The 26,655-nt window shown below is 39.3% G+C and overlaps 1 long non-coding RNA gene across 4 annotated transcripts; it reads right to left on the reverse strand.

Moving 5' to 3' along the window:
* Positions 1–656: 656 nt before the first annotated feature.
* LOC133102501 (uncharacterized) lies at positions 657–11,254 on the reverse strand. Of its 4 annotated transcripts, none has more exons than XR_009702968.1 (6): positions 11,004–11,254; positions 7,500–7,596; positions 6,269–6,315; positions 5,652–5,741; positions 1,190–1,350; positions 657–827 (listed from the first exon to the last, which is right to left on the reverse strand). It is a non-coding gene; the product is annotated as an uncharacterized LOC133102501 (long non-coding RNA). The 4 variants fall into 4 exon arrangements; XR_009702971.1 differs by lacking the exon at positions 11,004–11,254 and adding an exon at positions 10,827–10,878; XR_009702969.1 differs by lacking the exon at positions 11,004–11,254 and adding an exon at positions 10,418–10,609.
* Between the last annotated feature and the right edge of the window lie 15,401 nt (positions 11,255–26,655).

Genomic DNA, 26,655 nt, shown 5'->3' on the forward strand with positions numbered 1-26,655 from the left:
TCTTTGGTTCCATCATATTTGGTAAAGAAGGTTTTCAACTTAGCAATAAATACCTAAAAACAAATTTTAAGTTAGCAAACACTTTTTAGAATTTACAGGCATTTTTAAAGACGTTGCCTCAAAAAAAATCCTATAAAATGGACAGTCCTACAATTCTGTAGAGCATCTAAGAGAAGTAACCCTTCAAAGATTGGACTGGTTTATGTATGACATCCTGTGTACTTTAAGACTAAGGGTATCAAATTTAGTTGTCAGTTAATGGCAAGTTAATTTCTGACACATGGCAGATACTGGAGTATCACAATGAATTACTTAGGGGACCTGTGCCACAGAGCCTGCTAGAATAAACCTATCCCGAACTTAATCCTGACAGAATTTCTTTCTTCTGAACCCCTTTTTAAAGAAAATCTTTCAAGAAAGCAAAAAATTGTAATTGCTGTTTTCTGAAAGAAAATTTCTTTCTAATTAGGATATTTGAAACAGACCCACTATGTTCCAAGCTCCTTTTTAGAAGGAAATACTATTAAAATAAGGTTTCTGAATATTACTGATAAAATTTAGGATTCCATTCAGCTACAGATTCCAAAGATGCTAAAGATTCCATTTTTTGTAGTAGCGATTTACCTTACTTATGTCAGTATTCTTATTTGACAGTTAATTTGAGTTCAATGTAAATAAGACCTGGAAAAATATTTTTTAACTTAAGATTCTGTGCCTCATATTCCATAAATATTGTTATGACCTCCTTGGAAATGTAGGTTTAGGAGACACAAATTCTGTCAGACTTGTTGATGAGAATTTGATTGTGAGGAATTCTTCTCACTGGCCTAAAAACAATAACAACATGAATTATGAGGTCAAAAGTGGGAGTTAACGTATTATCTACATTACAAAATTATGTGGAAGACAAATGTTTTATTATTCATTCCAGAAAAAAACTATATAAATTGGTTTAATCAAAATAACAAACATTTATTATTTTATTCATATTATATTTGCAGCCAAATAGTTTCTAATAGCCATAAAACCTCCTGTGGCCTAAATCACTTTAACATGTTCAGTTATGTTAAAAGACTAGAATTAACAGTGGCTTATCCAAGTCAAACACTTCTCAGGGTGAGGTAATAGATACTTTTCAAGAGGAATTATTTGTACTATTTTATTAAAAAGAATAACATCTTTTTATCACCTGTTTAGCAGGGGGATATTCTGTTTCAGCCACTCTCCGGAGCTCTGGCTTCAGTGTCCCAACCAAAAGTACTCCCAAATAGCCATGTCACTTATGGATGGTCACCAGTCCCATCTCAGAATGAGCAAATGCTGGCTTTGGACTTCAAATGTAAGTTGGTACTGTTATAACAGTGAAAAAACAAAACAGCTAATCAAAAACATATTATTTGCTACACAGAGTTTGATTTATCAGGGTTTCATATGCTTGATACAATTAATAAGGCAAATCAGTGAACCAAAAACTAAAACCAGTTTCCACACTAAGAGATTAAAAGCCTAGGTGGCAGGAGAAAGTACTAATCTAAATGATCCTGAAACAAGGCAGTGATCCCTGAATTTTAAAATAATCCTCCAAATATCACGTTGCCATCTGGTGGCAGTGGGGGGGTGTGCGTGTGTGCCCATTTTTTTAAATATAGAGATTCTGTCATCCTCTGCTCCTTCCCTTCTACAAACGATTTTGCACAAAAGACTCAAAAACAGGTAAATAGTTCCAATACTTCAAACAGAAAAATTTGCACTGATCACATTCATTACATCCTAATTTTTCATCAGTTTCTATACAAGACTATGAACTCCTCAAGGGTAGGGCTATGTCTTAAACATTTCTTTTCCTAGTACCTGGCTAATAAAAGGCTAAGAGGAGGAAAAGCTGGCTTTCAGTTATTCTGCTTTATTCCAAAATCAGAAGGATAGCATTTATAGCAGAGTACCTCAATGTTGGTACACATGGAAGTAGGGAAGGAAAATGCAGGGCACTGATTCCAGAGCCAAGTACAAATATGATCTTCTATAACAGGCTTTGAAAATTAATGGTAATGGAAACAAATTCAATTTAAACATCTATTTATTAAAAGTTTTAACTGAATTTATTAGATGCAGTTTTATAGTGGTTGCAGTCAGAATTTCAAAAGCAACTTTCCCTGAGAGTGTGTTATGGGCTGTTTTTTTGTTTTCTGTTGTTGTTTTGGGGTTTTTTTGGCTCTAGTTCACTGTTTTTATTTACATAACCACCTTTCTCCCAGACAAGCAACATTAGCAAAACTTAAGGCAAAGATGCCTTGCTGGTGACCATCCTGTTCAATTTTCTTCCGCGGAGGGTCTTCTTAGTGGCCAGTTACCACATGGAGTTCCTGCTGTGTTTGCACATTTTCTACTGGATCAGCTCTAAGTGAGGACCTTTGCCCTACCCTCCTGTCACCACTGAGAGTAATTATACTTGTGCCACACATTGCTCACCAACAGGCCATGACAAACTCTCAGGGAAAGTTGCTTTCTTTGAAATTCTGACTGCAACCGCTATAAAACTGCATCTAATAAATTCAGTTAACTTACAACTTCTAATAAACAGATGCTTAAATTGAATGTTTCCATTACCATTAATTTTACTTTCAAAACCTATTTTAGAAGATTATATTTGTACTTGATAGCAATAATGAATTTGTATCTCATACAAAAACAGTTTTTATGCTTTTTCTTTTTACCAAATCAGCCATATTTATTGTAATTCCATTTAAAAAGAGTGAGTGTAATGATTCAGATAAATCAAGTCTAGCCCAAGTAAGTAAATAGCATCAAAAGAAAATTTTTCTTAGTTTATGCTAAACTAATGATGAAAGGTCTAAAGTATTACATTCTATATCGGAGTAGGAGGTGAGGTATAATTAAAATTGCATGTCAATCAAATACAATACAAAATTATTTTAATATAGCAGATGTTTCACTAGCTCAATACCTGCAAGGAAAGCACAGATTTCTTCTTCATTGTACCTATTCCTAAAATGATAAAGATGCAGTGATACAGACTGATGTGTTCTGCAAAGAATCCATTATGAATATGCAGCTGAAACCTTTGAAAATTTTATTTGCAAACCACAAAGGTCGGCATATATTTGAGGAATGACTATATTTGTTTCATTCTGTAGGAATGTTGAGAATTCATAGCATCCCCAAATGTTACTACTCTTAAACGTTACATTCATTTAAAGTATTCAGGGACTTCCTTGGTGGTCCAGTGGCTAATACTCCACACTCCCAATGCAGGGGGCCCGGGTTCTATCCCTGGTCAGGGAACTAGATCCCATATGCCACAACTAAGAGTTCTCATGCTGCAACTAAAGATTCCGCATGCTGCAACTAAAGATCCTGCATGTGCAACTAAAAAGATCATGCATGCTGCAACTAAAAGATCTCGCATGCTGCAATGAGGATCCCGCACGCGGCAACGAAGATCCCGCATGCTGCAACTAAGACCCAGTGCACCCAAATAAATAAATAAATAAAACTTATTTTAATAAATAAATAAAATATTCAACTGTTCATTTGGATAAGAAATAGAGAATTGATGATCTCACTAACATTAAATCCAACACTTTAGACATGTTTATCTAAATGATTAGACATTTCATTGTCCAGTATTAACTAATGGTTTTTCATATTATTTTGTGACAACTCTGGAAACATAACCCTGCAATAACCACACGACTGAATAACTATGAGAACACCTGCAGCTCTGAGACTTAGAGAGATTCTAGCCCTCACTCCACCACCGCAGCCCTGATGGCAGGAAGAGCAGAAACCCCAGCAGTGTCTATAGAGCCACCCAACTACTGCTTCTCCATGTGTTCAGAAAGGGAATATGGGAGTTGAGAGAATAATGAACTTCTTGGAAGATAGCAGGCATGACAGAGGCTGTCACATCACTCCCAGAAGTATATGTGGAGGCAGTTCCTTCAATGCTTAGTTTGCAGTTTGCAGTCTGCTACCTGCCAGAGCTTATTACGACTAGAAAGAAACATGTAAAGTCTGAATATAAAGAATTTTTTAAAATCTTGATCAGGAATGTGTGTAGTTGTAATGCTACACTTGCAAGCAACATCATTTAAGAAGAAGGGACAAAAGCTAAAATTAAAATGCTTGAAATTAATAAAACATATAAGAAATCAAAGTTTTGTTTAGGTTTTTATCTTTAAACAAAAAAGAATTCTGAATACTCTTCTCCCCTTCCTACCCTGTCTCACATACAAACTGCTATTTCCCATGAATGCTCTCTCTCCAGTCATACATAGTCAAGATAAACAGCCCAAAATCTTGCACATAAGTGCCCTTAACTGAGTCTGCATATCGCAAATAAAGCCAGACATCTTTTCATTTTTGCCACTGAGAAGATGAATTACCATGGATGGTGAGGTTTTCATGACTTATTTGGGGAAAAGTGGATTATGTGTTAAAAAAACTGTTTTATCAAGTCTTAATAACAGTTATATTAGGGTATATTTTGCTACCTGCATCATAGTTCTTTTTTCATACCCTGTCCAAAATATATCCCCTTTCCAGCCAAGCCTAAAATAATCCAGGACAAATGTTGGAATAAATGTCAAGTTACAATTATTTCTTACAGTTTTTCTTATTCTTTTTCATTAAAAAAAAAAAAAAATCAGTATTGAATCAGCATGAAAATGTCAAAAATAAATGACTTTTATTTTCAAGGTTTGAAATGAACTTTGGATAATCTTCTTACACCTGTAGAATCCCTTAAACCATTCTGTTTGCTAGATGTCTGTGGTCAGTTATATCCCTATGCCAATTATTATTTTTAGAACACTTTTTATTCTCAAGTGGCCTTGATGCTTTTAAATTCATGGTTTTACACTGTTATCTGAAAAATCTTATAAACATTTGTATATATAGATGTAGATACATAGATATATCAATTATCAAAATAAAAGGGATTACTCCTTTGCCACTTCCCCATTACTACTAACAGTATAGTTTTTTTAAAAATGATGGGCTTCCCTGGTGGTGCAGTGGTTAAGAATCCGCCTGCCAATGCAGGGGACACGGGTTCGAGCCCTGGTCCGGGAAGATCCCACATGCCGCAGAGCAACTGAGCCCGTGCGCCACAACTACTGAGCCTGCACTCTAGGGCCCATGAGCCACAACTACTGAGCCCAAGTGCCACAACTACTGAAGCCTGCACGCCTAGAGCCTGTGCTCTGCAACAAGAGAAGCCATCCAATGAGAAACCCACGCACCGCAACGAAGAGTAGCCCCCGCTCGCTGCAACTAGAGAAAGCCCGCGCACGGCAACAAAGACCCAACACAGCCAAAAATAAAAATAAATAAAATAAATAAACTTATTTAAAAAATGAATCAGCCTCCTCTTTTTAAATAGGAAGTAATTATCCCTACTCTTACCTCCCCGGCCTTTAAAATATTTATTCAGGAATAACATGGAATTAATAAGTTTTACATAGATTACTAGAAGCCTGGTGAATCTTCTAGATGGTCAGAAAAGACCATTCCTAACTTCCTTTATTTTATACATGATATCTTAGTTCAAAATATATTTTGGAAAGGGTATGTGCAAACCAGGAGTCAGATTAGGCAAAATTTGAAAGCAGATTTATAAATGCTCCCACCTTGTCTTTAATAACCAGTGCTTCATGTGAGTCATCCATGCCTTCATTCTCTGGGATGACCATCTAAAACCATTCCAACAGTCAGAAAGCCTTAAAAAGAAAGAAATAAAATGCTTTTAAAACAACAAATGGCATAATGCATATTAATATATAGCAAATGGCGTTTCTTGTTACCTAAGTCTAGCTATCATCTCTGAGAGAGGAATTTGTCTTTTATCCAACCATGTTGAGTTTATCTGTGTAAAACTTAGAGAAAATAGACCTCTTCCATGAAACAAGAGTATTAAAATACATAAAACACACACACACACACACACACACACACACACTCCATATCATGCCCAGTAAGTTTTCTGTTGTGTGAGAAATCAGGTATCAGAACCATAGGTTATTTTATCTTAAGAATGTAATTTTTTAATCAGAAAAGTATAATCTAGCTACATAGTATTTTTCTGCATTTTTATTACAGTTTTATTATTCATTAGAGCCAATTTCTCTTTTCCACAAAGGATCTTTTTCTCATTTTGTACATGTTTAAAAGGAATATACATCAGACAAAATTTATTGTTTAGAAAAAAACTTTTATGAGCACACTATTTTGAAAAAGTGTAATATACCTTATGGGGCAATCAGTCACCTCTGGAATACTGTGGAGCTTTTCACCCTGTAGGGTCAAAATTGAGCTAATAGTAAAAAGGAATTCCAAAGTCTTATATACCAATATTCAACATTGATATGTGATTTTATAGTAATATTTTACTACAGTTCTCTGATGTCCCAAGAGTTCACAAAACTGCAAAAAAAAAAAAAAAAAAAAAGAAAGCAAAAGAAAACTCAGGGTAAAAATCCAGATTTGGCGAGGCCAAAAAACTGACTGCAATCCCCACCTCAGCCCTCACTGATGTGACATACAGGATCTGTCTGAAATAGGGAGAGTAACTCAGTAATTTCTTTCCCCCAAAAGGTAAGGAGAGTATACACCAATAAAAAGCTGAGAGTAAGACATGTATGCTGGAATAAACTACCCTCGAGTATATGGAATGCTAAATATTCTTTTTTTACTGAATAATCTGGTTTCTTTCCCAACTATATAGGGAAATGATATGTGAAAGAAAGTGGACAAAGAACAGGCTAAGATCATGTCTCCATTACCCTCATAGTCTTGCTTCATTTTCCTTGAGATAAAGCTAAAAAGTAAATACTTTTCAGAAGTTACACTTTGTCATCCAAGGTAACCACCTGACTTTATTTTTCTCCAAAATTGTTTTGAGCCCCCATTTGCCCATCCGTGCTCAAGCTAGTTTTAAAAAAAGATTTTAAGAAGAGTTCCTGTTTGTTCTTAAAGCTAATTGCAATTTTCAAGTATTCTTATCAATCAAATGTTATTGAAAAGTACTGTGCTAATCTCAATAAGTAGAGGTAGTGTTATAATTTACTGAGCCACCCTCCCAATCCCCGCCTCCAAGAAAAAGATAAGGAGGGAAGATTTAATTACGGAGCTTCCACTACAAAAGGAGAATGCGTACCGATCTTTATTCGTTTTTGTTTTTTTTTTAATATTTACAGAAGGATGACTATATCATTGTGTTAAGGGATTTCTATTCTTGGACTTTACTTTTCAACATTTTTGTGCACATGTTGTTTAATATCTTTTATTTGCCAAAAGCCACTACATTGATTAACCCATTTCCTGCTCCCACAATCCCAAAGTATTATCTTAAATGATGTGTAAAGTTCTCCCCTGAAGGACGGTAGCTATTTTTTTTAAGGATGAAAGAAAATACAAGAATTACAGTACAGTACAACCCTTTGATTCCTTGAAGACTCTGAGCAGGACCATTGGCATACCTGAGTCAGTAGAGTTTCTAGTGGCGTTCGGCCAACAGAACCATCAGTACACCATCTTCAGGAATCTCCACAGTGAGAAGTCTTCCAAGATGCTTCTCTATGTAGTATATCAGGCAAAAAGAAAAATATGTTCATTCACCTTCACTGTGCAAACTCCTTTAGCAAGATTTACATATGAAACACTAGATGTTTTCTAATTACTACCTCTGAACTCAGTAACTTACTACTTTTTATTTTTGGGTATTGGATTGAAAGCTAACTAGAAGCATTACCAGGTCATTAGGTTTCTTCCCAGCTACAACTACTCATCTTAAAATAAATGATAAATAGCATAATTTATTTCCCCTAATTCAAGCACCCGACTTTCCACAAAACTTGGGTTCACTTAACAGGTTTCTTACATTTGTGAGCCCAGATAAAAGCTCACTTGATAAACTTGGTAAAAATAGCTTAAAGAGAAATCTTAGACTGCAAGAAAAGCTTCCTTCAGTAGGAAAAGAATATCCTTTATTAAGGGTAAATTGAAATTCCTAAGACCAATTTAATCCACGGTTAAAACAATAAAAGGTTAGAAGTTGGCACTGAGAATGTTTATTTTGTATGTGTGTAGAACACACACACACAGACAAAAAAATATTGAGATAGCCTAATTTGGACTTTATTGCTGAATTGGGCTATTCTCAGTCTGAGTTAGCACTTGTTGTTGGTCAGTGTAACGCAGGTGCCTACATTACCGCTGCAGTGTGTACATCTACCAGAAGGACTTCTGGATTTAGACACGTCGTGGGGCAGAATCAATGTGCACTAAACTTTTAAGCCGCCATCTGCTGACTGTTCACCGACAGAGGTCCGACTGGTTTTTCTTCCTTTCAATTTCTTTCCCAGCATCAGGTTTGTTTCCTGATTTACATGCACTCTAGAGCTGGACCGTAGAGGTCAACTCTGGGTCCGCTTTCTACCTAAACCCAGACTTCTTCTACAGCGTCTTTGATGAGTGGTCAGCCAGTCTTTGGTATTAGAGCATTGGTAGAAAATTATAAAGAATGATAGCATGAAGGCCAGTTTTGGGACGAGAGAGAAAATATGAAATGGGAAGAGGGAAAAGCGTATATTGAAGAGGAGGAAAACTACTGACTTAAGAAGGGAAAGCAGGCAAATAACACACTGGCTGAGGGGTTGCACATCCCTGCAATGTAAAGATTCTAACCTAGCTTCTCGCAGCAAATCCACTGTGTGTATGTGTGTGTTTTGTTTTTGTTTTTATTTACTTGGCCACATCGGGTCTTAGTTGTGACCCTCAGGCTCTAAAGCGCGCGGGCTTAGTTGCCCCTTGGCATATGGGATCTTAGGTCCCCGACCAGGGATCGAACCCGCGTCCCCTACATTGGAAGGTGGATTCTTAACCACTGGACCACCAGGGAAGTCCCACATGTGTATGTTTTTAAAGTACATCAAGGATGCCGCTGAATGAGATTTGTCTCTCTATGCTCTTTTCCACTTTCTGCTTCCAAGCCAAAATGCTGGGCTTTTAAAGGCATACAAAATGCCAAGGAATTCCACAACTCTAAGTCCAGACATCACTGGTGAGTCCATTTCACCCTCTAGGAAAAGGTCCTTAAAAAACTAATAATTTACTTCAGTAACAGCAGAAAGTGGTCCAGAGGCTGAGATGAAGTCCAGATGGAGGGGAACTTATGAATTACTTAAGATATATTAACCAATTATTTGGAGCTTATTTGGATCCTGATTCAAACAAACTAAACAAAACTATAGCAGGAGACATTTGGAAATTTAAATACTGACCAGATGTTTGATGTTATTTCTATGTGTTTGCTCTTTTTCATAATATGGTTGTTTAAAATGGCATCTTTCCATTCCTGCATGCTGTTTCCAGTAACAACACAAGAAAAGAGAACAAAAAGAATGAGAAGGCTTTGGTGGGTCAAGAAGGATGGACATGCAGTCTGAAAGGCAGGCTGAAAAGCCAGGTGCCCAAACCTTGACATTTATCCAAGTGATACTAAGGATGAGCCTGGGGAGTTTCTCGGGAGAGGGGTTGCTAGACCATAACGCAAGAAACTGGAGTTGCTAGTCAGGAGGCAGGGCAGGATCTGTGAGAGGGAATGAGGGCCTGCTTGGGGGTGGGGGGCTTTCTGATCAGGTCACAAGAGGAATGAGAAGAGGATACTGCTTTCTCTCTGCATACAAAAGTGACAGATCAATTAAAATGATCTTCACTTATTCGTTGAGATAGGTTTGTTAAACCAGCTTAACTTCATTATCTTAATCACTAGCTGCTGCAGATGAGTGCATGTGAAGTAATATAAAAGATTTTCATTAAAAAGTGTTGAAAACTTCTAAGGTAAAATGGTGTGTTGAGTCAGAACACAGAATCTTTTGAGATAAATGAAAATAAACAACAAAAGAATTACATTATGAATTTTTTTAAAAAGTGACAGATTATCAAGAATATATTGAAAGGCAGCTGTGTGCCTACCACACTCCTGGGCATTATGGAACATTCTAGAGAAATACAAATCCCAGAATTTAGCTCATGAATCAGCATCAGAACATAATCGCCTGAGTAAACTATTCACGTAAAGTAGTTAGTTTGGTGACAACATTTGACAGAAAAAAAAAAAAAATCCACTTCTGGTAAAGTCAATAGTTACTGTTTGAAGAATCATAAATATACATGGGTAGACTGAGGTTGTGTAACAGCTCCAAGATACCTAAAGAAAGTGGAGAATGGGTCATAGCAAAGGAGGAAACATGACATCAACCAAAAGAGAGAGAAAGATGCAGACGACAAAGGACAAACCAAACCAAAACTAACCTCGACAAACACTTGCCCTCCCCCAGGCCCAAAAAAGAGCAATAAATTATACACGTCGCCTTCTTCCTCGCCCCCAAAATACCTAAAATGACGCAAAAGGCGAAGGAGGAGGAGCCGCCCTCGCCCTGGTTCTCCCTCAATCCGGTTACCGTCCAGCAGTCCCGGAGCGGAGGCCCCGGCCCGGCCCGCGCTCCGTCCCGGGCGTCCCCGCGCTGAGACGCGGGCGCTCCACCCACACGCAGCGGCGCGGGCCTGTCCCCCGGGGGAGCCGGGATCCCGGCCGGCGCGCCGGGCGAGCCCCTCCCGGGCTGGGGTCAGCCCCCGGGGCGACGCGCTCCGCCCCCGCGGTCGGCTCCCCGGGCGGGCGCTCGCTGGGCAGGGCTGCTGGGGGCGCGCTGCGCTGGGACCCCGCGCTCCGCCGGGTCGTTCGCGCTCCAAGGCGCCGCGCCAGCGCGACCTCGGCCTGCAGGCCTCCGGCGTTTCAGACTCACCGGCCCTCGGCGGGATCTGCCGTAGTCCACCCAGAGCCCCCGTCTCGTGCTGCGACCCCCAGCCCTAGGCCGTGCCACTTCCCTGCTTTGCCCACTGTTAGTGCAAATGGTCAGGATGGCCTTCGTGTCCTCCGCATCCCTCAGCCTCCTAACGCCGGCAAGGGCCGTGGTTTTTACCTCTTTTTCGCCCTTGCTTCTCAGGCCTTTTACTCCGTTTCTATTGCAGCTGCCTGATCCCAGGCCACCGTCCCTACTGAGACCGTCCGCCGGTCTCAAATCACCGCAAATCCACACCAGGATGCAGTGACCCAACGTAAACGCGACTCTGATCGCGTTCTTCCCAGCTTAAAACCTTTTGGTGGCTCCTGATGGCCAGCAGCATTAAAGGCCAACCCCCTTGCGTGGTTTCAAGGCCCCTCAAGATCTGACCCCTGTGCTCTCCGCAATCTCATCCCTCCTCCTCCTCGCGCGCTCCAGAAGAATTCCACAGACTCCCTTCTCTGCGATGTTCCCCACCCCCAATGCCTACCAGGCTTGTCTGGCTAATTTACTCACCTTTGTGTTAAAAAGTCGCCTCTGCCATCACATCCTCCAGGACTGCCATCCCAGCCAGCCGAGTGAGACGACCCTCAGAGCCCCTGCATGTTTCTCTCCATTGCGGCAAACCTCACTACTCCAGCTACGTAGTTACCGGTTTTCCCCACCTCACTCCCAGCAGTTCATCACCTGCTACTTTGTACCAGGCACGGGGCTAAGCAGGTGTTACGAATTATTTAATACTTACAACCACCCTATGAAGTAGCTTCTGTTATTCCCATCATACACATGCAGCATAGGCTAAGAGTTTAAGAAATGTGTCTAATCTCGCATGGCCAGGATGCAGGGGACTCAGGCATCCATATTTTTTAAACTTACACTTCCGGTGATTCCCGTATGCAGCCATGATTGAGGATCACTCTGTGGCCTGTGCGGTCTTTTAGGACAAGGGGCCCATCCATGCTTCTGGACCTAGCACAGTGACTGAGACGCAGTAGGTGTTTGTGGAATGAATGGAGGCTTTATTTGATCCTCTACGCCAGTCTAGAAGGCAGGCCCATTCAGAAATCATAACTGCCTTGTTTTCAGATGTACAAAGAGATCCAGAAAGTTGAGTGACTTTACAGTTCATAAATGGCAGTGCATGTTCCGGACTAGGAACATCTGACTCCCCTGGGCTCTTTTCACCACCGTAGCTTTTTCTGGGACAGCCTCCCAAAGAAAGATTTCCTTCTGATTCTTCCTGGAAAACATTGGTGATAAGAGATTCATTTTCACCTCTGATCAGATTTAGAGAATCTGTAGTGCCAGAGTACAGAGTAGAAAGGGACTAGGTAGGTTCTGCTGCCGGAAAGAAAGAGGAGTAGCGACCTTCCTGAGCAACATCGCTCTTTGGATGTTTATCCTTAAAAGGAATTGCTTCAGTTACTGGAGTTATCTCGAGATCATTCCAGGTCATCTGGAATATTATTCCAGGTGGTTCTGCTAAGCCTCTAGGTTGAAGGCTTTTTAAGTGAAATAGTAACATCAGAATTGGATTTACTGAACACACACACACACACACACACACACTTACCACCAGCAACTGTGCAGGGGATGGGTTGTCAAGGGACAAAAAGCAAACACAGGAAATGATGTCCATAGCAGGGTTGTTAATAACAACAAAAGGCTGGAAACAACCACCATGTCTACTGGCAAACGGAATGGTTCAATTGTGATGTTCACACAATAAATAGTATACATAAGTGGAAATGAATGAATTATACCTTGTGTAAAACATGAATAAATCTTGGAAGTATTACAAAATTACAGTCGTATGAAGAAACAGCCAAAGAATGTAGGAAAAAAACAGCCACCAAAAATGTAGGAAAAAAAGATATTAGAGAGCACTCAGGCTCCTTATTTGTTAAACAAAAATGTGATATCCATGTATACACTTGCATACAATATATGCAATTTATTTCACAGATATTTGGATGTTTATAACTCACAATGCCTCTACAAGCACATGTATATGTGTGCTATATAAGCACATTATACAACTGGTATACAATGGACTGTGAAAGCATGATTGATGGCACAAATGTTATTACTATGGAGGTGATTGCATCTTTAAAATAGAGTTTAGCAGTATGGAGCTTCCTCAAAAAATTAAAAACAGAACTACCATGTGATCCAGAAATCCCACTTCTGGGTATATATCCAAAGGAAATGAAATTATTGTCTCAAAGAGATATCTGTACCCCCCCATGTTAATTGCAGTATTATTCACAACAGTCAAGATATGGAAACAACATAAGTGCCCATCAACAAATGAATGGATAAAGCAAATATGGTACACATATACAAGGGGATATTATTCAGCCACCAAAAAGAAGGAAATCCTGCCATTTGTGACAACATGGAAGAAACTGGTGGACATTATGCTAAGTGAAATAAGACAGACAAAGAAAGATAAATACTGTGTGATCTCACTTATTATATGTGGAATCTAAAAAAGTCAAACTCAGACAGTCGAGTGGTGGTTTCCAGGAGCTGGGGAGGAGGTGGGAATGGGGAGAGGTTGGTCAAAGGGTACAAACTTTCAGTTATGAGATGAATAAGTTCTGGGTATCTCACGTACAGCATGGTGATTCTACTTAATAATATTGTGTTGTATACTTGAAATTTGCTAAGAGAGTAGATCTTAACTGTTCTCACCACACCAAAAAAAAAGAAAGAAAAAGAAAAAAGATAACTATGTGAGGTGATGGATGTATGAGTAAATTTGTGGTAATCATTTCACAGTGTGTATATCAAACTATCATGTTGTACACCTTAAATATATACAATTTTTATTTGTTAATTATACTTTAATAAGTCTGGGAAAAAATAAAAGAATTTTAAATAAAAAATAAAATAGAGTTTAAAGATAAAATAGATCAAAAAGTGATGAGAATGACTAAGACATAGTTAAATGAAATGGCCCCTTCTTTTTTCTAGCAATATTTCAATGATTTCTGTCAAATGAGTAAAAAAATAGCATTTCTTAGATTTGGGGGAAAAAAACTGACATTAGGTAAAATAGTAAGTAAAATAGGGAGAAGTAAATAGGAAGTGAGCAGATGATATAACCTTATGTCATTTGACGTTTTCTAGCTGCTCCTTAGTGACAAAAGTTAAAATCTATATTTGTAACTGTAACAATATATATTATGCCAAAAAGCCTGAGTCATATGAAATGTCCCCAAATAAAATTTCATTTGTAACATAAGACATTTTAACCATTCTTCTAAGTGAAAAGAAACTTGATTTAATTAGAGATCAACTAATTAATATATTTGTTATCTAACTCCTAGGTAATTTTAGTAACTTGTAGGAGAAAATTATTTTTCTCAAAATTCAAGGAAAATTGTGTGTCTCTTAACTTTCCTCTCAAATAACAAGAATTATGAAAAGGGTGACCCAGAGGGTAGCTTCTTTTAAAGTTTTGACTGAAATGAATGTTAAGTTTATAGATAAGCCATTATCTGAGTTTTGGTATTGCCAATATCCAGCACATTAAAGTTATTTATTATAATCCTTCATGTTTCCAAAATAAAATGTCTGGCTTTTGCACACCACAGCAGGCATCCACACTGAGTGAAAAAAATAATAATAATAATGTTTCTCAGGCTGAAAAGCTCTGTTTATGAAGTTGGAATCTGATATTTCTGTTTTTTGTTCAGTGGAGCCATTTTGCCTAAATTGCCTGTCTGCAGTCTTCTGGTTGATGACCTCTTTCACGTAAAAAGTTAATTCAAGGCAACACCCCTAACAATTTCAAAGCTTGCTGTGAAATATGGCATATATAGAACTACTTTCAAGATTTTCAATGAACCACCCATTACCTATCTGTGATAATGGAAAAGTCTCTTGCCAGGTGATTATGACATTTGGCTTCAGAAGCTGAATACATTTTATTGGTATCAATTAATTCTAACAATTAAGTTATAGTTTTCATAGCTTAGCTATTATCGGCAGAATTGTCATCATGCTCCTCACGTTTCCTTCTGGCCGCATCATGTGGATCCTTGTATACTGGGTTGCATATCATGCATTAAAAACAACTGAGATAGGCAGAGAAAATTATTCAAGGACTGCCAGTCAGCATTTCTAACAGTGTAATACATCAAGCGATTAGAATCAATGGCAATCATGTAAGCAGAAATGTTACATTGACCTAGCCAAAAACTCTTAAGCATGTCATGGTAGCCATGAGAATGGGGCTTGAAGAACTCCATCTACAGGGAACCTAGACCAGAGCCCCAGTAGCTGCACTTCAAATTTCATCGCTGCATTTGTGCCATGGATTCACACTTCCCTGGGCAACTTTGACTCAAGGACTTCCCATTTGTCCTGCTGAACCTTTCTTAGACTGCACGGCAGTTGGGATGCTTTCACCCCACCTTACTTCCCTTTCTGCTTCACTGGGGTCAAACTTACACTGCAGTCTGATGGATCTCCCAGCCTCTCCTGGTTCCTTCCCAATTTTCTTTCATAGCACTTCCTTATTCAAATCCTTGTACGTTTAATCCCAACTTGTCATCTACTTCTTGGAAGACCTGGACTAATACATACGTCTAGAAATATCTGTTGGGTATTCAATTAAAAGTGTAATAGTGAAGAACATTTGTATTCTATTACAAGTTAATCAGTGAAGGGATGTTGCCTATATGCTTAAATTACACATAGTGACCCATATCTGGGCACCCTGCCTCCCAGGTAATGAGCATTAAGCTAAAATACCTTTGTTTAGCTCACAGGAAACATCCTGACCAGGCCCACCTGTGAATGACTGCAAGAAGGAAGAACTAAACACATCACATCTGGAGGCTGATGGGAACCAGGAAATGTTTGCATGTATGCCCTCCCCTTTTAGTATAAAAGGTGCCTGAATTCTAACAAGTAAGATGGTTCTTTGAGACGTGAGCTCACCATCTGCTGGGTCTGCTAGCTGTCCGATTAAAGTCGCTATATTCCTTGCCCCAACAACTCGTCTGTCAATGTATTGGCCTGTCCTGTGGCAAGCAGTACCAGCTTGGACTTGGTAACAAATGTTGGCAAAGCCAGCCAGAAGCCCTGCTGCTCAGGGCCAGCCAGCCCCAGTTAGGGAGCTTTGGGGTAAGGCCCAAGCAGCCGTCAGGACCACTTGTCCTGTGGATCTTCCCTTCAAAATTCCCCGAAGTGCCACCGGCTGCCCCAGCACTTGGCAGTGGGAGCAAAGAATTGTCATCTGGGAGCTGACGAGTTCCATACAGTAGGGTGAGTTACTCCAGTGTGTACAGCCAGAAACTTTGTGTCCTCTCCATTTGGGTTTTTTCCTCCAGAATAAGCCAATTTTTCCCTAATTTCAGCAGGTTACCCTGTTACAGAGAGGAAATAGTTGCTGGACTTTTACCCAGTTTGTGTACCAGTTTGTTTGTTTCTTTGGATGCTAGCATTTGTGTGTGCCTTTTGTTTGTTTGTTTGTCTTGTATTTGTGTCTTTAAAAAATGGGGAATGTTTCAACTATCCCTGAAGAAAGTCCTTTGAGGCCCATTTTGGATAAGTGATCTGATTACAGCTACGAACTAATGAGTGAGAGGAAGATGATATTTTATTGTAAGAACGTGTGGCCACAGTACTTGTTAGGATCTCCACAAGGGGTTTAGGCAGGGTTATCTTGGGACCCTGTGCACTGTGTACTGTCAGCCTTGCTGTGTTAATTACGTCACCTGTGGTCTCCTGTGTCGTTTGTATATGTAAAACCCCAAGACCAAACTTGAGGACTTATTTAGGGTTTTCTGTTTGTCCTTTGGGTATTTTGTTTCATTTTATTTTGTACCATTTCTCCATTTACAGCCAAGTCAGTTTTATGATATTTAAAACTTCTACTGATGTCAAATGGAGGAAAGGAACAGGACAAAAACAAAAAACAAACAAAAAAAACCTGTCCTTGTTTGTTTCTTTTCCCAGGGAGAAAAGAAAGATTCCGCTAGGCTCCTAAAATCAACAAAAGCCCCATCCCAGAATTCAGCCCGGTTGGTTGATGGCAAGGCAAAAAGGCACACTTTGAATGGTTAGAGATGACCAATTGCTCTTTATGGTTTTACAGTGGCTTTTGAATGGCTCTATAGCTATTCTGTGAAGAGGTGGAGAAGAATGATGAAATCCTTTATGTGCAAGCATTTGTGCTGTTACATCAGGCAAAATAAGAAAAGGAAGGGAATGAGGTGAGGATATATTGCTTCAGACCTTAACTCCTCCAGCCGAGCTGACTGTCTCAGCTGCTCTGGCCACTATGCCAATATATCCACCCCTTCCACCACCTCCCCTTCCTATCCAGCCCCAGTTCCTGATACTGGGGCTCAGGACTCCACCCTCCTTCTAGGGAACAATTAGAAAAGCCTGTGTTAATTTCTGGGGCACAGGGACCTGATCTGGTATTGCCACCATCTAAGATCCAACAGGGCACCCAATTTGGGCCAGGAGCCACTCCCAAAGCAGGCCAATTTCCCTTACACTGTTATCTCCTAGGGGGCCTAAATGTAAACAGCCAGCTGGCTGGGTTTCTCAGGCTTCTTTAATTGGAAGAGTCGTAACCCTCCTTATAGAGAGGATCCTCTACACCTGAAGCTCACTTGGCAGTACACACAGCTGAACCAAATCGGGACCCCAGGGAGGGAACAATGCCCTTATTAGAGCCCTACTTGTTAGTTGGCAGGGCTTTGAAAGGGGCAACCAAAGCAAAAGCGTTTGAAAAAAATTCAAGAAATTCAGCAAAAAAAAAAAAAAAGAATACCCCTCTGAATTTTTGGAAAAGATTTATCATATCTACAGACGTTATACTAGTGCAGATCCTGAGGCCCCTGAACATACTAGAATGGTAAATTTGACCTTTCTGGAGGGCAAAGCGCCTCAGATATCAGGAGAAAGTTGCAACAATTAGATGCTGCTTTTGGAATGAACCCTTATCAATTGGTAGATGTTGCTTTTCAAGTGTTCAACAGGGAACAACAACAGAATAAAGAAGATGTCAAATGAAAGGACACTTTTCTGGCAGCATCACTGGATTCCTGGAAGGCAAGTAACCCACTGGGGAGGGAACACTGTAAGGAAGAAGGGAGTTGGAAAAAAGATCGCCCTGGGCTAAAACATAAGAAGAAACAAAAAGAGAAAGACAAGAGCCTCTCATTCTGATGAATGAACAGACCCAGGGGCTTCCTTGGACTTGAGGTGCCCAATTTCAATTTCCCCACAGGAGCCCCCAGTAAAATTGACAGTGGGGAATGAGCTGATTAACTTTCTGATAGACATCACCCTGAAACATAGTTTCTTATGTAGGCCAGAATGTCCAATCCCTCTTTTGGGCCAAGATCTCCTTTGTAAATTAAATGCTCAAGTAACTGAATGCTCAAGTAATAGAATACACAGGTTCTTCCCTATTACAATTCCCCACTGTCAGTGATCCATTCCACAATTCTGTGGGAAGAAGGATGAAGACCCTATATTCCTTAGAATCTTTAGTCAATTGTACAATCCTTTTTCTTTTTTTATCTACAACTACTTTAACCTGATGAAATCCCTGAGCATTTTGTTGTCTAGTTTCTAATCTCTGGGTTTGGGTTCCAGTTCCCAATACATATACTAAATTCCTGTGCTATTTATTTGGACAAAATTAAATAGGTTGACCCTTCTCCAGCTACAGTGAAATTACCATCTCAATACGTTTAAAAAAAGAGCAACCTTAAGTCTTAAAAGGGTTCACAAGCCCATTTTTCCCCAGGCCTCTCGGGAGTTGAGTCATTTTCTGATGATGGTGGTGCTGCTTTAATCCATGGCTTCAACCCAGCTAACTTGACAGATGAGAGCATGGTAAGTAATACCACATGTGGTCCTGTCCACCTTGCAGTCAACTGATGTTCAGGCCCTTTTTCTCTCCAGGTTTTCAGGAGGACTCAGTCTCCAGGTCGGAAAGGATGTAAGGCTACTTCAGTTGGATAGGCAGATCTGCTGGAGGCAAACTCATGAACAGAGACTGGTATAGTGCCCATAGTTTTAACATAATTGGCAACTGCTAGGTCTTTTAAAGACTTTATAGATTCTCCTGCCCAGGCAGACACCTGGAATGGCCTACCATACAATATTTCAAAGGGGCTTAATTTAAGCCTGCTTCTGGGAGCCACTCTGATCCATAGCAGGGCAACTGGGAAGGCCTTATCCCAAGTTAAATTAGTCTCTTGACATATTTTAGCAATGCTCCTTTTTATTTTTATATAAATTTATTTATTTTTGGCTGTGTTGGGTCTTCGTTGCTGGGCGTGGACTTTGTCTAGTTGCAGCGAGAGGGAGCTATTCTTCATCGCGGTGCATGGGCTTCTCATTGCGGTGACGTCTCTTATTGCGGAGCACGGGCTCTAGGCACGCGGGCTTCAGTAGTTGTGGCATGCAGGCTCAGTAGTTGTGGCTTGCAGGCTCTAGAGCACAGGCTCGGTAGTTGTGTCACATGGGCTTAGTTGCTCCACGGCATGTGGGATCTTCCCAGACCAGGGATCAAACCCATGTACCCTGCATTGGCAGGCGGGCTCTCAACCACTGTGCCACCAGGGAAGTCCAGCAATGCTCCTGTTTAATGTATGATTCATTTTCTCAGTTTTTCCTGTGGATTGCAGTCTCCGGGATGAATGTAGTTTCAATGCCTTAATGCAAATCAGGGGATAATTTCCTTAAGGAGAGCTTTAGCCTCTTCGGAGACTTTCTGTCTGGTGGCATATGCTTCTACCCATCCTGAAAAAGTGTCCATATATCAGGCATTTGAGTAAAGTCTATTTGCCAGTCGTTGGTGGGGCAGGTTCCTTTGTGTTGAGTCCCCCTCTGGGGAGGTCTGATGGCAGTCTTTGGGTTATTTTTAGCCCTACAGTTTGAATTAATACCCCAAGACTTATGCTTTGTCTTTCATGAACATACAATTTGAAATGTTTCTTTAAATCTGGTAGTCCCCAAACCAGGGCCGAGACTAATTTTGTTTTTATTGTTTCAAAAGCTGTTTGGTGTTCTTTAGTTCAAGTAAGGGACTCAAGATCATGTCCCTTTTAAAGCCTTATAGAGGGGCTTTACTATGAGCCCATAGTTCAGGATCCGAATCCGACAGAATCCTGCCATTCCCAGAAACCCCCTCAGTTGTCTGCGGGTCTTGGGTGTTCCCAAGCCTGCAATCACCTTTTTTCTGTCAGGCAAAATATCCCTCTGTCCCTGGCAAAGGACAAAGCCCAGATATGTGACTTGTTGCTTACGTATCTGGATCTTTTTCTGGGAGACCTTATATTCACAATAGTTCAGGGTTCTGATGGTATTTTGTAGACATTTATCATATGTAGGACTCAGAATCCTTCATTCAATATGAAATTTCTAAGGTCCCTAGCCAACATTTCCCCAAACACGGTAGGGGAATTCTTAAATCCTTAGGCAGGATTGCCTTTAGAACCAATATTATAAATCATATATGGGAATCAATCATTAATCCAGTCAATTCATTTGGTAGGGGGGGGTGCAAATTACTTAATCTCTGGGTGTTTAGTTTCTCCTAATTTAACATAGGAATAATAATTGTACCTACCTCAAAGTTGTGCATTCTAAATGAACTAATATATATATAAATAATGTATATTGACCCAAGGGTTTAATCACCACATGTTAGCCATCATTATTAATAGCAGCATGAGCTTGGCACTTGAGAACATGTACTTTGCAAAGACAGCTAAGATAGAAAATTTACATTTAAGTGAACAAAGAGTCAGAAAAGAAATGGTCAGAGTGTTTAGAAAAGCTAAAATTGTTTATTCAATGGCATATCTGAAAAGGGAGAGGAGAAACTTGTTCCATTTGCTCCAAGTTTTACACTATTTTTATATAGCAAACTTTATTGTAGCTTGGTGTCCAGTGAAATAACTAATATCGCTTATTTTGTAAAACAATATGGCTGCTCTGACCACTATGAGAACTTATTAGCATTCAATTGGTTCCTTAATAATAATGATAAGAGAAATACATTCCAGATGATCTTTCAAGTGGTCTTAATAAGTGAGGGTGACTGGCTAAGGTTAAAGAGGAAATAGGTCACCATGGGGATTAGCAAAATTAGTGACTCATCTGAAAAAACAAAACTGGGACCTCAGAGTCTTTAGGATACAGCTGTAACCAGGAGCAAAGTGGCCATATATGTTCATTATTTCTCTGGGATAAATATGGCCTCCATGGTTAAATAGGGGTGTCCTTATATTGTGAGAACACCAGAAAGCTTGATGAAATTACTTGTTTCACAAGTCTTTGGGTGTGGGAGTTTCAGCTGAGTATATGAAGTCCTTTTCATATGACTTTTAAGATTTTGCTTAAAGATTTCACATTAAGTGAAGTTACAGGTTAACTTTTAGATTTTGTCCAGTAGAGTTAAATATCATTTCTGTTCAATGGAAAACATAACTACAAAGTTGTGGTATTGCTCTGTTAAACATTAACCAGTTTTGTATCTAACCCAGCGATTTTATTTTCCTGTGAATGGGCCATATTTTCTTACTTTTCATGCCTCAATTTTTGTTGAAAATTGGACATTTTGAATATTCTAATCTAGTAACTGGAAATCAGATTCTTCCCCCCAGCCCCCGGGGTTTTTTGTTTCTGTTTGTTGAATGTCACAGTTGTTTGTTTAGTTAGTTTTTTAAACTATTTTTGTAAAGACTGTATTCTTTGTCATGTGTGGCCACCGAAATCTCTGTTCCATTAATTTAGGCGTCAGCTATTGATCTGACAGATTTTCTTAAACAATTAGAGCCCTCACTCTCCCCCCGCAAGATGTACCTCCCAGATTAACTTTGTGTTGGGACATGGACTCATGATTTAGGCAGCCTGTTTACAATTCTGCCATAGCCTTTACTTTCTGTTGTGAGGAGCCTAAAGATCAGAAACAGGTGAAAGTTTAGCATCTTCTTAGGTCTTTTCTGAGCACACATGCAGCCCTGGCATGCATATTGCCTCCTAGACCATCTAGTATACATAGAAGCTTTTCAAAGCCTTTATTCCCCCATGTATTATCTTCCTTCCAAGCTTTTCAGTCTGCCTGCTGCTTACCCCATCTGATCTGCCTTGCTTCAGGCAGCTGTGGTTAGTACATTTTTCTTTAAATCCTTTTGACAAACGCCACCCAGGGGGCCACTTCAGCCCTGCGAAAGTTCAAAGGTAGCTGAAACAAAGGCAAACCCCTGACCTGATACTTCCAGGAGCCACTAGACCAGTCAAAACACACAACTGCAATTTTTTTAGACACCACATTACAGCGGCCCTCGCAGTGAGCCCTGAGGGAACTCAGGATGGAAACAAAGAATGCCTGCCATCTAGCAGTCAACTGCTGCAGCCACCCCAGATGGTGTATCCTGAGGAGACTCAGGATGAGAAAACACATGATACTGGCCCCAGACAGCTGAGATGCATGTAAAAGGAATGATTTCAGTGAGGCCAGACTCTTGCATCTTCTGATGCATAAGATATCCGGTTTTGTTTTACTAACAGTAATCTTTTGATGTCCTGACTACCTGGTCTTTTGTTGCAAAAACTCCGATACATCCTGGCTTCTCCCCCTTCCTCTTTGGAGCAGTCTCTCAGAATTATCTGAGATGCTGTGTCCAGGGCTTAAGTGCTCAATTTTGTCCACTGAATAAAACATAGATCAACCTTTAGGTTGTGCATTTTTTTTGGTCAAAGGTTTTGGCGACTAATTATGAAGGGACTCAGAGAGGACTTCTCCCCTTCGCCTGAACTCTATGGGGATCTGGAGCCTTGGTACCAGCAGAGGCCTCTTGTGGCCATCCACCTCCTCGGAGAGTCCAGACAAATTTGGGTGAGTTTGTCCTGGTTCTAGCATCTCCCATTATTGGTTGGTAATCCTAAGTCTTATTTGGTGCTGTTAAACTCTTCTCTGGAGGAGTAGGTTATCCTTGAAACTTAGTTTCAAGAAGAGGTACCTGGGTTATCCTCAGTGAAAGAGACACTGGGAAGATTTTTGCTCAGTTTAGGCACTGAGGGCGTTATCCTCAGTGAAAGGCACTGGGAAGATTTCACTCAATTTAGACACTGAGGGGTTTATCCTCATTTGAAGGACTGGGAACGCTTTGCTCAGTTAAACACTGAGTAGGGTTGGACTGAGTTATTAGAGGGAAGACTGGCCTGTTCTTTTTCCTTGAATTGACTACACTAGCGATTTTATTTTGACAAACCAACCTCTGAATGGGGAATAAAACTTTCAAAACAAAAGAAAAAGGAGCGACATATTGCCAGCCTCCAATTAATACCCCAGCCAAATTTATGTACGTACAAAACTTTGGAGTATTTACTTAATTGGAAATTAAAGGAAATCTCACCCTGAAAATAAGGGGGCTCTTTTATTGCGTAAACAGTTAAATTTAGAAAGTCGGCTTGATAAAAATCTTTTCAGAATTCTGACCTTAAACAACAGCCTTGTAGGGGGAACTTGCCTTTCTCCTCCTGTGTCTTTGAGATGTAAATGTTCTACCTGATCGTGTGTGTGTGTGTGTGTGTGTGTGTGTGTGTGTGTGTGTGTGTGTGTGTGTGTATTGAAACCTTGACCTCTGCCATATTGTTTTTGGGAGTAAACTTTCTGGGTCTTATTTAGGTGGTATCCTCCCCACCCTCTTATGGGGAAGCCTCTTGCATCCTATTGGTTTGAATCACTGTGAATGTATATCTCATTAATAGCCAAATGATGGATCCTTTAAATTGGAGAAACTTCTAAATTTGTAAATTTTTAAAGAACTCTCATTATAAACAGCAGCTTTATTGGTACCTATAAAATATCAAATTAAAGGTGGAAAAAAGAAATCTAATGGTTAACCTAAGAACTTCCTTAGTTTAACACAAATTAAAAAAACTGGTTTGGGAAGCTTTGCTTGCAGTCTTTGCTTTCCCTCAATGCGTATTACAGATGCTAATAAAAACATTAGAATAATTAATGTTAACAGGAAAAAAATAAGTAAGGAAAGCCTAGATATTTTTTTCCCAACAATGTAGAAATTTTAAAAAGATTTATCCCAAACGGATAAAGAAATCTTTAGATGGTTATTTGAAATGGGATAAATAAAACGAACATTTATGGGATTAAAAAACCAAGGTTTTGATATTACAATACCTAAGGTTAAATGAGCCAAAAGGGATCCCCTACTGGTCCCCAACATTAAAGGCCAAACAAGTCTGCTCTATTTATCCCAGTTTAATATATAAAATCCTTATAAGTAAATTAAATGCAAATAAGAAGAGCTTTTGGGTGAACTCTTTAAAAATAATTATGTTTTTAAAATGTCTACTTAAAATGATCTCTCCAGATACTTGGTAACTTAAAATTCTAGAGTTACACTAATTTAAGTTAAATGATGGAAGTTTATTGAATAGCTAGATCATTTCCCAAAAATATAAAATACTGAGACATCAATTACTAAACAGAGAAACTAAAGGTGTTTCAGACTATTAAGGAATATGTTTGGTGCTATCCTGAGGTGTTCTCTATAAGAAAGCAAATGTTTTTAGAAATTGTCACTGGTATTATGTTCACAATCTACAGAATGCTAAGGTAAAAGAGTTAATAATTGCTTGCTTCTTAGTTTTCACTAGAAATTAAGGTTTGTAAGAGTTGAAGTTTCTAATTTAAACATGTAATTAAAGCTAATAGAAATAATAAGGAAACATTTCAGTATACAGTAGGAAAGTAGGCTGTGTGTCTTCAGTAAAGAAGGTATGAGGAACGGAATTGCGTTTTATTAAGGGAAAAGAAAGTAGGTTTAGATCTGTTTGTTTTTGGATGGAAAAATAAGGGACAAACTAATGGATACAGAAAATGATGGAAGGTTGTGGAAAGGAACCCTGAGAAAGTTTTTTGTTTGTTTGTTTGTTTTAAATTTTATTTATTTATTTATTTTTGGCTGTGTTGGGTCTTCGTTTCTGTGTGAGGGCTTTCTCTAGTTGCGGCAAGCGGGGGCCACTCTTCATCGCGGTGCGTGGGCCTCTCACTATCGCGGCCTCTCTTGTTGCGGAGAACAGGCTCCAGACCCGCAGGCTCAGTAGTTGTGGCTCACGGGCCTAGTTGCTCCGCGGCATGTGGGATCTTCCCAGACCAGGGCTCGAACCCGTGTCCCCTGCATTAGCAGGCAGATTCTCAACCACTGTGCCACCAGGGAAGTCCCCTGAGAAAATTTTATGCATGGTCAGGATTAGCTAAATTTAGATTGAATTTAAATTAGTAAATGGATCTTGTTAAAAGTAAGCTAGTAAAAGACTGGAATTTGATTTCTCTCTTGTTTATGAGAACAAAGTTTCTTGAGTGCTCCTATTTGATAACAGATTGAGCTTCCATGCCCTTAAGTGATCTGTATTTGATTTTTGAAATCTTTTTATTATTTTGGTTAAATGAATAAGTATTGTTTCACAGTGTCCCATGATCCTATTGTGTTTTAAAACCTTTTTAAACAAAACTTCCCAAATATCAAATTCTAACTAAAGTTCTTTTAGCCTCCAGCTAGCTCTAGGATGCTTTGAAGGAACCCTGAGACATCTCAGAGAGGAATGTTAAATTAAATAGGCTTATTTGGTATGTTAAATTACTTGAAAAACATTGCCAAGTGATTGGAGGTGAATCTTAGTAGGTTCTTTTAATTATCTATTCTATATATAGTAGTGTGTGTATGTCAATCCCAATCTCCCAATTTATCCCTCCCTCCCCCTTCCCCCCACCCTGTAACCATAAGTTTGTTTTCTGGATCTGTGACACAATTTCTATTTTGTAAATAGGTTCATTTGTACAATTTCTTTAAATTCCACATATAAGTGATATGATATTTGTCTTTTTCTGTCTGACTTCACTCAGTATGACAATCTCTAGGTCCATCCATGTCACTGCAAATGACATGATTTCATTCTTTTTTATGGCTGAGTAATATTCCATCGTATATATGTATCACATTTTCTTTATCCATTCCTCTGTTGATGGGTATTTAGGTTGCTTTCAAGTCCTGGCTATCGTAAATAGTGCTGCAATGAACATTGGGGTGCATGTATCCTTTTGAAATTATGGTTTTCTCCAGATACATGCCCAAGAATGGGATTGCTGGATCATATGGTAGCTCTATTTTTAGTTTTAAAAGGAATCTCCATACTGTTCTCCATAATGGCTGTACCAGTTTACATTCCCACCACTGTCCAGGAGAGTTCCCTTTTCTCTACACCCTCTCTGGCATTTATTGTTTGTAGATTTTTTGATGATGGCCATTGTAACTGGTTGACGTGATACCTCATGGTAGTGTTGATTTGTATTTCTCTAATTATTAATGATGTTGACCATGTTTTCATGTGCCTCTTGGCCATCTGTATGTCTTCTTTGGAGAAATGTTTATTTAGAACTTCTGCCCATTTTTTGATTGGGTTATTTTTTCTTTTGATATTGAGCTGCATGAGCTGTTTGAATATTTTGGAGATTAATCCCTTGTCGGTCGCTTCATTCGCAAATATTTTCTCCCATTCTGTGGGTTTTCTTTTCGTTTTGTTGATGGTTTCCTTTGCTATGCAAAAGCTTCTAAGTTTAATTAGGTCCCATTTGTTTATTTTTGTTTTATTTTCATTACTCTAGGAGGTGGATCAAAAAAGATCTCACTGTGATTTATGTCAGAGAGTTTTCTGCTTATGTTTTCCTCTAAGAGTTTTATAGTATCCAGTCTTACATTTAGGTCTTTAACCCATT

The sequence above is a fragment of the Eubalaena glacialis genome, chromosome 12 (assembly GCF_028564815.1).
Source record: "Eubalaena glacialis isolate mEubGla1 chromosome 12, mEubGla1.1.hap2.+ XY, whole genome shotgun sequence".
Classification (NCBI taxonomy): Eukaryota; Metazoa; Chordata; class Mammalia; order Artiodactyla; family Balaenidae; genus Eubalaena; species Eubalaena glacialis.